This window comes from Suricata suricatta, chromosome 8 (genome assembly GCF_006229205.1).
Source record: "Suricata suricatta isolate VVHF042 chromosome 8, meerkat_22Aug2017_6uvM2_HiC, whole genome shotgun sequence".
NCBI classification, from domain to species: domain Eukaryota; kingdom Metazoa; phylum Chordata; class Mammalia; order Carnivora; family Herpestidae; genus Suricata; species Suricata suricatta.
The window spans coordinates 4,893,899-4,906,025 of NC_043707.1; the positions used below are offsets into that span (position 1 = coordinate 4,893,899).

At 43.8% G+C, this 12,127-nt stretch overlaps 1 long non-coding RNA gene across 1 annotated transcript in view; it reads left to right on the top strand.

Moving 5' to 3' along the window:
- The window catches only part of LOC115298243, a 255,033-nt gene extending 251,648 nt beyond the window's left edge, over window positions 1–3,385 (top strand). Inside the window, exons 2-3 of the long non-coding RNA XR_003911677.1 lie at window positions 130–192; window positions 2,964–3,385. This is a non-coding gene — a long non-coding RNA (uncharacterized LOC115298243). The remainder of the gene's footprint in view (window positions 1–129; window positions 193–2,963) is intronic.
- The last annotated feature ends 8,742 nt before the right edge of the window (window positions 3,386–12,127 follow it).

Sequence of the window (12,127 nt, forward strand, 5' to 3'; positions counted from 1 at the left end):
ATAAAATACACCATTTCATCAAGAGCCTATTTTAGAGGCTAGCCAGAAATGCTGATGACAAAACAGGTACAGGCACGATATGAGAGTACATTCCTTAATACTCAAGTCTCCCCCTCTCTTCTTCCCTAGGAAACTGCTCAAAGAACTCATGCCAGTGGGACTTACAGCTTCCTTGATCGGGCTCAGCATTCAGTAAGTGTGACCGCTTTTGAACCTTCATTACATAAATACATCTATTTCTTTGATCGTGTTCGCCATGAAAAGCTCTCTTCTGCAGGCCTGAAGTTCCCACAAACACTGTGCTGCCTGCCTGTGTCTTTCTTTTCTGTAGTCCTGCATTGGATTCAGAGGTGAGAGGAGGGTGTGCCAGGCAGAACCCCCACAAGGAGCACAGGAAACGTGTATGTGCCTTGGGGGGACTAACCCTACCGCTGCTGGCTAGGGGTTAGATTAACATGGGCCTTTGTAGTCCATTGGTTCCCTAAGCTTTTCTCATTAGATCTCTGGTCCCTCTTTCCCAACTGCATAACCCTGCAAAGTAGAAAGAAATGCCAGAAAAACAGATCAGTTTGGGAGACCACATATTTCTTGAAGCATTTAAGAACAATTCATTTTGCGCCAGAATACATTCCTACTTCATAAAAATTACTGCAGAAAAAGAAATTCTGTACTTTACGATGCCGGGGGTACATTTCAAAAATTTCATTTGTTTGTAGCAAGGAAGCACTTTCTGCCGCCCACCTTTCTCACTGTGCACAAGGACTTTGTTTCTGGTGAAGCAGCAGTATTTTCTCCGATTTCCCCAACTCTTTTTTTTTTTCTGATACATTAGCATTTGAGGTGGTGGTGTTGGTACCCAGGCATTTCTCTGCAGTACTTCTGCCAGCAAAAAACAATCTATATTAATTTAACAACAAATATCAAAGTTTTAAAAGGCGAGCACTACAGGAAATACTTATTTTTTTCATTGTGTAGCTTCCTTTGTAAAGTTTGAGAATTTTTAAAAAACATATTCTATTTCTGAGACGGGTGGAGTATAATTTGATACATCAAATATCGTAAAGGGGCAGGTGAAATCCGAGGCTGTGAGACTCAGGCCTGGAAGAGGCTGATCAAAAGGAATTCTCCTGTCCTCAATGATCCTGCATGGCTCCCCTTTTCGCTACGGAATTTGCATATGTGAATGGGAGAAGGAGGAGGAGGCAGAAAGAAATGAAAAGACGGTGTATTTGCTGTTTGCAGTATCAGAGTGACTCAGTGTGACCCTGATCAGCTAAAGCGTGTATCACACAGGAGATTAGACCCACACCTTTTGTTCCCAATAATAAAGGAAATTGCATGTCTTAATTCCCTACATGCCACATCTATCCTTCAGTTCCTTTGAAGTTCAGACTACAGCATTTTCTGAAAACTGTGAGGTTTTATAAGTGGAAAGGAGAGGCTGTTTGGCACGAAGTCTGTTTGGTGTAAAGTGAAATATGCATGTTACTTTATCTTCTTCTGTTTCAAGCACTATCCCCTTCCTCTTTCCTCATAGACGTCTTTGTGGTGCTGGAGCAGGCAGGTTAGAGACAGAGGGAGGAAGGTTTCAAGGATGGGTTGTCAGATTGTGTGTGACCCTCCTGCCTTTCTCTCTCCCTTCTCAACATGATACAAATTACTGCTTCTCAGAAAGGAATTCATGTTCCATCCCTGGATTGGGGCTGAAATTTCTAACCTAGGGGAGGCTCTGGTCCCCGAGATAATTAGTACAGTGTTGTAAGGAGCTCATGTTAATTTGTCTTTGGATATGGTATTTCCATATCTTCGATTGCAGTCTAAAGAGAAAAAAATTATTAATTTGCTGCTCCACATCAGTGTGTAGATATCTGATAATTTAAAAAAAAATAAAAGAGGAAGAAATGGAAAAATTCCTCACTGGGGATATTTAGAGCGGCTGCCCAATTCCTGTCTACCTAATAGATTTCGATGCTCTTCTTGTGGTCCTAGCTTCCCTTGGAGCAGTGAACCTCAATTAGCATCCGAGGCCAAGAGGTCACTTCCCCTAAACAGAGATCGAGTTCCAGAAGGTGGCTTGGTGATCAGGAAAGCAGATGGCCTCACCTCTACATTGGCCCTGTGTCTGGGTCTTGGGCTCTCCTCACCAGTAGCATTGCTGCTTAGGAAACTACCCCTCATGGGATGTTACTAGGAGCAATAGTTCTGCATTTAGAATTTGCACACATCTAACATTGTGCCTGCACTGATGTGGCTATCCCACCTTGGTCTGAGTTTGAGTTTTGAGGTCTCTGGTGGCTTTAGAAAATCAATGTCCATTTACTACTTCCAAAGTCTGGTTATCTTTCATTGTTTAATCTTTTCCAGAATGTTCCATTTGCATTGGTCCCCTCTGGCACAGATTGGCTGATGTATATGACACAGAGTTAGCTCTCACAGTCTGATGTCTATGTAGGATTTTAGCTCTCCACATCCCTTTGTGATCTGTATACAGAGAAGAGAGCTACGGGAGGCTGGTGGTTGAAGGGTCAGTCCTTAAATCTCAGCCTCAGAGCAATTTCTTCTAACTTTTTATTATTTATTTATTTTAAAGTTTATTTATTTATTTTTGGAAGCAGAGAGGAGGGGCAAAGGGAGTGAGAGAGAAAGAAAGAGAAAGAGAGAGGAGAAGAGAGAAGAGAGGAGAGAACCCTAAGCAAGCTCAGTGCTGTCAGCATGGAGACTGATGCAGGGCTTGATCCCACAAACTATGAAATCCTGACCTGAGCTGAAATCTAGAGTCAGACACTTAACCGACTGAACCCCCCCATGCCCCTAATTTCTTAAAACTGTTAAATTGATCTAAGCCTTCCTTAGATCTCTGTTTCTTGTCAGACTACACTTCCCATGCCACGCTATATCAGAATTATAATGAATCAATTAATTGACCAAAATTAATTTAATGTTTGTCTTTTTCTTTTGTCCAGTGCTATCCAAAAGACCTCTCCGTTGTGGTGGGAATCTTCCTTATCCGTACTGTCCAGCATGGTAACCACTGGTCAGATCCTGCCACTGAGCACTTGAAATGTGGCCACTGTAACCAAGGAACTACATTTATCATTTTGTTTATTTTTAGATATTCTGAATTTAAACAGTGTCATGTGGCTAGTAATAATGTATCACATTGGACAGAACAGCTCGAGACCGGCAGCCCTGTGAATGTAAGGGGCCGGTTCTGAAATTTCCATTCCTGCATTCAGGCTACACTCAGCTGGTAAATACCAGTGTGGACATTGTTTGGTAGATTGCTGCTGTCCCAAGGCCCCAAGCACCTTTTTTCCCTGTGATTCCATATGAATTATGCCCCTACATGAACCCTTGATCCAGAATGAAAGAGTTAATGACCCTCCAATGCCATAGAATGTGTTCATTCTCACTGATTGGTGTCTATCATGCACTGGTTATTAGATGCCACATAACTTCTAATTATAGCCACATGATCTACTGAAGTACTGTCCATACTAGGTCACCATTACTTGCTGGACGTAGCTCCGGGTGAGCTCATGGGGGATGAATAGATGGATGGATGCAGCCCACTTTCTGATGGAGTGTTATGTAAGTGGGAGAAACAGAACTGAGTCTAGACAGCAGACCCGCCTGGATCTCCATGGTGGCTGCCTTTTGCCTCATACTTCCTACTCTAATTCTTCTTCAAAGTTCTGGCCTCTGCTTTGTCAAGGCCTAGATAGGCCTAGAGCAACAGAGTCCACATCGATCACTGAATCCCAGTGTCCTATTCAGCACAGATTGCTCTACATCTTCACTTACATCTGCTCTCTCTTTGGACTCCCAGTGCCTAACACTAAGATCAGACGCACCCTATGCTCTCCCCTCTGGATGCCACTCTGTCCCCAGGTACACAGTCCCAAGCTTCAGACACTACTGACTTTGTCTTATTCTTCACCCACCACCACAAGGAGTGAGGCTTTGACCTGGACCTCCTGGAACCTTCATTTCCATTCCCTCTGTTGGCATGTCACTCCAGGTGCTGCTCCTCAAGTGGCTGTGGTTTTAATGCCTAAAGTCACCGTCCCCTGGACACCATCCTACATGTTGGAGGACTATTGTTCCCAAAACATGAATATCATCTAGTTACCCGTTGAGTTAGCTAGTTTCTTTCTAACATTCTGCCTTCTCTCTGAGAATCCCTATATAGCGTATTTCAACTGAGCATGTTGATCTCTTGACTTCCAAATATGTTTACTTCCTAACTCCAAAATTTGTTACCTGTAGTGTTCCCAGCAAGAGTAACCCTTCCATATTCTTACTGTACACTTTGGTATATATCTCAGTTAACTCTCCAGATGAATAGGTGTACTTTATTCCTTGATTCTCCTCGTAGGATAAAGAAAATACTAAGCCTGTTGTCAGTGTAGAGGTGTGAGCCCATGATAATATTATTAGAATCTGGACTCTGTGGAGCAGGCAGAGTAGAACAGCATACAGGTGAACAGAAAGAGAAACAGCAGTGGCTGTCTTCAGGAAGTGGCTAAAAGTCAGCAGGCTGGCCAGAAATGGGAGAGGTCAGCCACCAGCTGAAGACATGATGGAGAGGAAGGAAGAGGAGGAGCAGCGTAAGAGCATTCATTTACAAGATGGCCAGCCTGGGGTGGATTTCATGCTAGTTGACTTAGAGTCTTGTGGTGGAGAGGGCACACCAACAGACTCCCTCCTTTGACCTTCCCATTGGCTCTGACACTTGACCACCCACCACCAGATGTACATGTTCACACATTTCGTATGTGTATCTCTTGTCTGTCTTAAGCCGCTGCATAGCCAGCTCAGTAAAATCCTCCCAGCTCCTCCTGGCTTCCCTCTTCTGGAAAGGGAATAGGAACTCAGAGGATCTTTTTGATTTAATGAGTGAGTATATGAGACTGTGAAGAAAGAGAGAGTCCAGGCAGATAAAAAAAAGAAAAACATTTTCCTTCACTCCCTTATTGTTAGAACAGAGGAAGATAAAAAAAAGAATCAAAGTTACAAGGAAAGGATGTATGATTGTAGGATTTCAGGACTATGGATAAATAAGAGGGAAGCCCAGGGTACCAGGGTGACTCAGTCAGTTAAAGTCTGACTCTTGATTTTGGTTCAGATCATGATCTCATGTTTCAGGTTCATGAGTCTAAGCTTTGGGCTCTGTGATGATGGTATAGGGTCTGCTTGGGAGTCCGTCTCCCTACTTGTTCTCTCTCTTTATCTCTTCAAAACAAATACAATTTTTTAAAAAAGAGAGAAGGGGTGCTTATGTGGCTCAATCAGTTGAGAGTCTGACTTTTGATTTTGGCTCAGGTCATGAGCTCATGGTCTGTGGATTGAGCCCCACCTTGGGCTTCTGTGCTGATGGCATGCAGAGCCTGCTTGGGATTCTCTGCCTCCCTCTCTCTCTGCCCCTCCTTTGCTTGTCCTCTCTCCAAAAAATAAAAAAATAAATAAATAAATATAAGTAAATAAATAAACTTCAAAAAAATAAAAAAAGAGAAGCCTGAAGCGGCACCCACTGTCTATCTGCCTCATTGTTTGCCAACATTTCACCCAGCTTAAATATTCCAGAGCGCTGGTGCTTTAGTATCGGGTTTATTGCTGCTACATTACCTGCCTCCTCCAGTCGTAGTGGAAGATCTCTGAAGGCATGACGTGTTTCTGTTTTGCTTACTGCTCTACCCCTGCCGTAGGCAAAGGTGCCAAGTGCACGTATAGAGAATGAATTCACCTGAGCCACCAGGTGCCTCTTTGTGAAGTGACCACATGATCCTTAACACATTGACCAATCGGACTTAGACTTCTTCATTAAATAATAACAACAATAATAAGGAATTTAACTAGAACAGTGTGTAACTAAGACCCCTTCCAACTTGGAATTTAGTGAATAAACAAGAAAGACAGAAATGAGACCGCAGGAAAGAAGATTGAAGGGAAGCAAGGCAGAGAGTGATGAGTTAGGACCAGCAGTGGCTCTTCCCTGCTCCCGACCTGTGGGCAAAAATGAACACATTGTCTTGTGGACAAGAAAGTGAATATATGAAGCAGGTCTGGGACTAGTACCTTAGTGATATTCTGCCTTCTCTTTACTGTATCAGTAAACTGATGTTGATTCGGTTTGATCCACATCCATGGGTTGCATTATAGAGTGAAAGGAAATGAAAGGGGATTTGCCTGTAGCCTCTTCTACTGGAGCATCTAAGAGGTGAAATCTTTGTATTCATCCTAATTATTCATCAGTTCCCAGTAGAATAACCTAAGGAAAACAATGAAACAATGATTTGGGATTTCTGCTAAATCCTTTCACTTAAGCTAAAGATTAGATCTACTTGCTGTTTCTCCCTCTCATTGTATCGTGAGGTTGTTCATCCGAGACGCTGGCAAGCCTGCAGCAATGGCTGGAAATGGCGAAGGACGAAGAAAAGCAAAAATGGTTGGTTAATAAGTTATAGAAACAAGGAATTTGGCTTTTCTAAATGAAGGATGCTTCAGATTTCTGTTGAGAAGCTCCATAGAAAAAGGATAAACTTTGTTGTGGTGCCGACAGGTGAAATATGTTTTTTAAAACATGTGGCTAATTTCTTTAGAATTCAGGCAGTTATCCTCACAGATGAAGATTCTTGCCTCAGAAACTGCCACCCCCAACAGTGTGCTGGGCATACAGTCAGAGGTAAATAAATGGTAACACGGAGAACTATTCAGAACGATTACATAACTGAGAAATAACCTACTAGGCTGTCTGTGCGTGCATGAGAATTGGTGAATTGAATCACTCATTGGACCTCCGTCTCTCTAGTTAAGAAGGATAAATTATCTTGATAAACTGTATTGTGGAAAATTCCAGCTCCGGATGCCATGACATTGCTATTTACGTCAACACTCATACCTTGGTAATGCTATTATTCATTCGTTCACTTATAAGTAGGTTTGGATAAATTATCATGTTGCATCTTTCCTGAGTGTGAGGATGTTAAAAATGAATGGGGCCCTGAATGTATGGTAAAATTATAAAATACAATTTAAAGTAAATAGAACAACCAGGGTGTACTGGTCTAGCCAGTCATAGGCAGGAGTATATGTCGGGCTCAGAATCCAAGGGTATGATTCGATCCGTCTCAGATGGGGGAGAGGTCCATGAGTCATCCCCGTTACATGCGGATTCTTCTTTTCTGTATTCCCAGGGCAGGGTCTCCTCTCAGAGCTGGCCAGCCTTCCTTCTCCTCCCCCGGAGCACAGCGCCCTTGCCTTGTGCTTCCTTCCCCAGCCATGACCACTTACACTCCACAGGGCCACGCTCTCCCCTCCAAGTCCGTAAACCTGCACTCTGTGCAGAATCAATGCCCATTTACAGCGGCTAATGCATTAATATCAGAAACGTCCCTGGCCATGACCTACCTGAGTCATTACACACTAATCATCGGAGGCAATTTCAAGCAGATTGACTAGTGATCGGTGTCCTCCTGGCGTCCAGGCAGGAGGACACACGGCTGCCTTCGCAGCCCCTGAGCAGATGGTCTGAGAGCGTAATCACGCACTACAGCCGGTGCGGGGCTGGCTCCAGGAAGGGGAATCTCCATGTCTTGCATGCAAAGCTGTGCTCTCTCACCCAGGGCTCTGCTCCAAGTGCCTGCCTTTCATTTCAGAACAGAATCCAAACTCTTCTCTAAAGACATTGAGGCAACAAGGTTTACCTGCACCTGAACTGTTCTAGCACGCGGCACCGCCATGAAGCTGGTTTAATCCCTTTCCCACATTTCGGTGTCATCCCTCTCCAGATGTATGCTGCAACACTGTCGTCATCATGGGCTTGTGATTGGTGTTATAATTTCTTCCCTTAAGTTTTAGCTTGGGCTTTCTTTTTTTGATCTTGCTCTAATACTTCCTATGATCATAATTCTAAGGGTTCTACAACGTATCATCAGGGTGAGGTTTTATTCCTTTACTGTGGAATACCTAAGACATTCCTGTTCTTCTCGCTAACACCGTTATTACCAGAGTTAATCACTCAAGATCTGTAGAGTTTTCTTTCTTGGGGTAACTTACTAAAGATCAGTACCCCTGAGAGTAGTTGTACTGTCAGAGGGTATCAGCCTCTTTATGACTTTGGATGTATATTCCTGAATCACTTTTCAAAACGGACTGTGTTGATTTATATCCAGCTCATTTTCTTTTGGGCTTCATACTCTTAGCTGCCTATGTTTTAGTTGCACAGAATGAGGATTTAGGTTAAATGGGGTTAGAAATATGAATCATGTCAACTCTTTACCTTCAAGGAACTCACAAAATAGGGTGAGAAGCCAGATTACAAAATAATTGCTCTGTGACCCATTAAAGCATTAAGGGAAAAGAAACTTCAGAATCCATGCATTCTGGCACAAGACATTATTTCTGAAGCCAGTGGGATTTTGGAATCTCTCTCTTTGATACTATCTGTTGACAAGAGTTTTGTGTTTGGAAATCAGGAGTCCGATGGCTCTCACATCTTAGATACACTTGTTTTACCCATAAATTCAGGTATTAGAACTTGTTAATCAGTCTAGTTTTATGGAGCATATCACACACTGAAAAACTTTTTGGCAGAAGTTCACAAAAGTTGTGCATCGCTAAGACAAATAAGCTGTGAGTCTTTGGGCTGTGTGCCCAATAAACCCAGTGGGTCACAGTTAGTAGTTCATTGGGATTCCAGTAAGGGAAACTGGGATCTTAATGGGAAAAACACAAGACATTATGACAAACAAACAGAGATTCAAATCTTGGCTCTCTTTTTACCACTTCTGCAAACTTCGAAAAGTTACTTAATTTTTCCCAGCCCCAGTTTTTTCTTCTGTAATGAATATGACCATGGCAACCGACAGGTTTCTTGTAAAGATTTAAAAAAAAAAACCCCTCCTGGGGCGCCTGGGTGGCTCAGTCGGTTAAGCATCCAGCTTCGGCTCAGGTCAGATCTCAGGTTTGTGGGTTGGAGCCCCGCGTCAGGCTGTGTGCTGACAGCTAGCTCAGAGCCTGGAGCCTGCTTCAGGTTCTGTATCTCCCTCTCTCTCTGACCCTCCCCTGCTCATGCTGTCTCTCTCTGTATCTCAAAAATAAATTTTAAAAAACATTTAAAAAAAGTTAAAAAATATCCTCCTTTCTGCAGGGGGAGGGTTCTTTTTGGGAAAAGCCTTTTGGGGTGGAAAGTGGGACTCTGGAGCATAGCTTTGGCAGTGATTGATTCAGCAAAAGGTAACGCACAAGTAATGCTCCGTCTTAGTTACGGAAGACCTTGTCCTGTGTCTGATGAGGAGAGGAGAGGGGGTGAGCAGAGGATCCAGCCTCGCGGTTAGCTGTGTGCAGGCAGGGACCCGGACGAATCAGCAGCTGTTACTAAAGTTCAGTTTGAAACCTTTGGGTTTGTTGTAACTTAATCCCTGTATCTACCCCATGCCCCTACCCCCTGAAGAATTAAATTAACCCCTTCCTTCAAAACTGTTAAAATGTTTTCAAGAGTGAGCTTTTAATGGAAGTTCTGTGAAGTGCTCGGTTCCTGCCTAGGTCCACGCAGTGGGACACAGGTGTCGTCCTCTGCACTTGTGAAGATGAACCGCTCATCTGTTGGAAATCTGCTCATGGCCTGGCCGAGGGCTAGGCATTTTGCATGATTCCCTCATTTTACCCTCACAATGACCTAGTGAGATAAGCCTTGCTGTTGTGGAGATGAGAAAAGTGACCCTTGTGTGGATTGCTCAGAGTCAGATGGCTTGAAGGGTCGGAGCGGGATTTCAGCTGTGGAGGCCACACCGCTGACTACTGCACCCACCTCTTTCTGTATGTCTGAGCCTGGGTCGCAAGGGCCCATGGACCGCGCATTTCAACATGGAAAGAGCGAGCGGAGAGTTTTGGCTTTAGTGGGATTTGTGGAGGGTGGTGCCTAGGCATCTGCTCTAATGTCTGGTTATATTTGTAAGTTTACTTCTCTCCGAAGTAGATGAAGTGGATGACTGTTTCGGGTAAGGAGAAACAATTCTACTAGAGTTCTCCTGCCACATTCTCTTCTCTAGGCCAGAAAGAATCAGAATGTGAAGTACAGTGGACTGTGTGTGAACGTGAAAACCGGAACGCTCTCTGTGGTCACCAGGGACTGTGCCTCAAACTCTGGGAGCCACGGCCCTGAGTTTTCCGGCACCCAGCGTGCCCGTGGCCGCATGTTGTTTGATATCCCCTCACGGTTTCAGTGGGTTGTACTTGAAGTTTCGTTCTGAGGAATAAAACGAGAAACACAGATGAAGGGCTAACAAGCAAGGAACTGAATTATACCTTTGAGATTTAGATAGATAGATAGATAGATAGATAGATAGATAGACAGACAGATAGATAAATGTGTGTGTTTACATGTATACATGGATTTTCACGTATTAATTTTCATACATATTTTAATAAGGAATTGTGGAGATGGGGTAGTTAAAGGATTGTAACTATTTCAGTCTAAAGTAAGAGAAAATGCCGTATTGTTAGAGCACGTGGTCCTACCACTGCATGGTGGGGGCTCACACAGACGGTAAGCTTCTTTTCGAAGGCTGACTCAGCAAACGTGTTTGAAGGGCCCGCAGGTGCCACACTGCACGGAGCTCCTCAGAAGTCTCGTGCTTCTTTGCGTCTCCTCAGCACCCGTCACTGCGCTGGGCTCTAAGTCCCTGACAATGTTTGTCAAGCCCTCTCTTCCCCCCGGGAGAGTTTTGATCAGGGATGTCGTCAAGGGTGAGGAATCCGAGCTGGCCTACCATTCCCGTGATTCTCTTCCTCATGTCTTTTGAGTTGCTCTCTTGCTGTATCACACGGGTGGCTGAAGCTTTCGTTCACTCAGCAGGTGTACGTCAAGTGCTCTTCTTTGCCAGGCACGGTTCTAGCTGCTGGGGACACAGTGAGAAACAAGACAAGCAGGTTCCCCAGCCCATGGGCTTAAATTCTCTGACAGTTACACAAATAAATGTCTAATGGCATAAACATTCAGCATGTTATGAGAGTCATGCAGAGGATAGTAATTTAATTTGGGTGATCGAAGAATTGATATTTAAGTTGAGACATTGTAGGGAAGAGCCTCTGGCCTGCGGCGAGACCTTCGGGGCTTATGAAGCAGCAAACGGAGGTGTGGTTAGAGCAGTGCTGGGATGGCGTTAAACAAACCGACAGGGAGAGAGAGTCTTCACAGGGCAGATTTTAGATTTTATCATAAATGCCAGGGGCGGCCATCCAAGGATCTGAAAAAGTAAGAAACAGGATTATATTTATGTTTTTAGAAGTATTACCCTGGCTATTATACTGAAGAAGGCGTGGATGGAGGCCAAGCGGAAGCATGAGCAGTTAGGAGCCGTATTGAAATAGTCTGGGAAAGAGGAATGGTATTGCCTTGGCATTGGGTTGGAACTATGGGGACAGAAAAACGTTTCAGGGTCTTCTCTGTCTGTGTCTCCATCCATCCACTCACCCACCTGTCCTTCCGTCCAGCATGATGATCATCGCTGTCATCGTCGTCATCATCATCATCATCATCATCATCATCTCTTCAACATTTTATAAAATCCAGCCATTTGCTCAGTTCGTTAGTGCATCAGTGGCCATCCCCAGTACGTTCTAAGTTCTGCAGAAATCACGAAGGTGGTTTTGGTTTGGGTTTTGTTTATTCTTTTTTTTTTTTGTCCCAGGAATGGCTAAATTGTTTCTTCTTCTTCTATTAAAGTTTGTTCAGAGGTAGTCCTGTAGGCTCCTGCATTCCCCTTTGCTGCTGTCACAAGTTTTTCACCGTTTGCTTTACATACATTCTTCATGCATTGAAAGCTGACATTCTTAATAGTTCCGCCACCCGTGTTACAACAGGCGGCTGCAAAGATACGAGGGATGCCTGCAGGAGCTAGGGCTGTCTCAGCAGTTTGTGTAACACCGATGGGGTGTGAGGTAACAGGAAAATAATTAGTTTAGCTAGATGTAAATGGAAGACAAATGAAGACACCACTAATATGTGGATGCCTCGGAGCTGGGGTGGCCTGCTTCATTTAAGATTTTAGAAAGAATAATTGAATCAATAGCTATGAAAATGAAAGCCATATTAAGAGACTTTCATGCAACATATAAGGTGAGA